We start from the raw sequence: 2,309 nt of genomic DNA, 5'->3' as shown, positions 1-2,309 counted from the left end.
CATTCTCCACCCAGCCTGTACTTTGATTTTGGGATTGCCCAAACTATATATAACTATATATTTACTCCAGTAAAGTATAAAGCAGAAGACTCACTCTTACTCAAGAAATAAGCATTATGGGGCTATATAAGTAATATCAATTTATTTAAACTTCACCTCCTTTGCCCAGGGTGCAGCAAAAAGAGGCAGCTAACAGGCACAACACTTTGTACAACAATTTATGGGCTGGAATGGCTGGAGACCTTCCTGAAATGCATCCAAGAATTTTGGGGTGCCTGCCACTGCTGGAAAAGTATGAGTACTAGAGGGTTTTGCTTCTGGCAAACTCTGTCTGTAAAAATGTCTGCTACTCCTTGCTGCTCAAAAGGTGCTCAGACCTTTTGTGTGCAACTGACTCCTGATTACAGAGTGTCAAACACCCACTGAGCTAGTGCTAATGAAAGATTTATATAATTTAGCTACCATGCCTACAGTGCAGCAAGCAGTAGCTAATAGAAAGCATTAGTTCATGCAGGAGGGCACACAGGAGGGAGCTGAAAGGCTGCTTAAAGGAACACAGATCAGCTCAATAAACTAGCCCCAGCTGGAGCAGCTGGTTGTACAGCCTTGACCCAGAGCTCTGAAGGTTAAAGGTGGCCATCCAGGGCCAGGGCTACACGAAGAGACTGGTGCCTCTCCCTGAGCTGGGGCAGGAGAAGGGGTCCTTTCCTTCAGGACTGTGGTCTGCTGAGGGCCTGCATTGACCTCCCTAGGAACAGGAGTTTGGACTGGAGACCTCCTGAAGCCCCTTCTAACGTAAATTATTCTATGATCCTACTATGAATAAAATACTTCATTTGTCATGTGCTCGGAACCGTACTTGCACAAAACATGAAAATATTGTGAAGAATTCATATGGTAACTCTTCAAGCACACAGACCTGAATGGTGCCACATCTGGTATTCTTATTTAATTAGAAGTGTTTCTTAGCATTGGACACTGTCACTTCCCAAAGGACCAGTGTTTCTTTGGTGTTTGGTTTTGGGGGTTTTTTAATCATTAAAAGATGAAAAGATGAGATAAAGAGAAACAAAATACATTGGTTTTCAATTGACTTCTTGAAGAAAGATCATCGCTGAAAGGGAAAACCAGAGGAGATAAACCACCTGTGAATCTTGATGCATTTCTAGTCTAGAGAGCAGAGCATGGCAGTTGTATAGTAAGGAACAACAGAGGCTCATTCAGCTGTATTCTGCACCTTTTGTTGTCTCAGCTTATTGTGACTTAATCACCTGTAACATTTTCTATTTTAATTGCTGCATACTGTTTATTCCGATCTGGAGAAGTGTTGATATTTGATCTCTGCTGGAAAATAGAACCAAGCTTAGCACCTCAGATCATTTCTTTACCTGTGAAAGCAAAGAACAGTGATACGTCTTGCAGTTCTTTTTTCATGTATACTTACAATGATGGATGTCTGTGTTGGAGACTATGGGATTTCACTATTTAACTACGTATATGAACTTTTTATCAGAAAACTAAATGTAAAAGATTGTGAGGAAAGTCACAGGACTAATGTTTCACCTAATCATCCTTCAAAGTCTACAATGTACCACACCAAGAATTAAAGTAGAATATTTTGTTTCAAAATTTCTGTAAGCATCCCAACGGTGTCATCTGTTAGCTGCAACTACTCCTAAAAGTAAGTTTCCACAAATAACACTTAATGAAATGCACAGACAGATTACAATAATGCCATGCATATAAATTACACCTGTGTATTCCTGTATAGGATTTCTTGAAGACAATACCTATAATTAAGACATATAATAAGTGAAGAAACTCTCCTTCTAAAGAATGAATTCTTGAATAGAGGCTACAGATGAGAACTGGGGGAGCAGAACTTGCTGATGAAGCAATACATTTGGGCCTGCGGGACTACAAATAAACACAGAAAATTGCAGCTCTGATGGAGACACATTTTCCTTCCTGAAGGCAAAAAAAAAACCTATTATGCGTGGAACACATGTACAAAAATATCTAGCATGGTTTTCATGTTGTACATCTCAGTTATTTCTAAAGAAATGGAAATGATAATTTTGTGTTACACAAGGAATTGTTTATGTCTGCTGGTCTTCATAATCATCGTAATTTTTTTCCTCAACTACTTTCTCAACTCAAATCACAGCTATCAGCTTCAACATTATGTTGAACATCTTTATGGATGTTACATTTCCAGTGAGTAAAACTCTTGATCTTTTGCTCTTTATAGTTAATTTCATAAGGAAGTGGAGGAGGATGTTAGTATCTATCCACTGTCCACTCACCTG

Source organism: Eurypyga helias, unplaced genomic scaffold, assembly GCF_000690775.1.
Source record: "Eurypyga helias isolate BGI_N326 unplaced genomic scaffold, ASM69077v1 scaffold38348, whole genome shotgun sequence".
NCBI lineage: Eukaryota > Metazoa > Chordata > Aves > Eurypygiformes > Eurypygidae > Eurypyga > Eurypyga helias.
Note: the sequence above shows the minus strand (reverse complement) of the source record.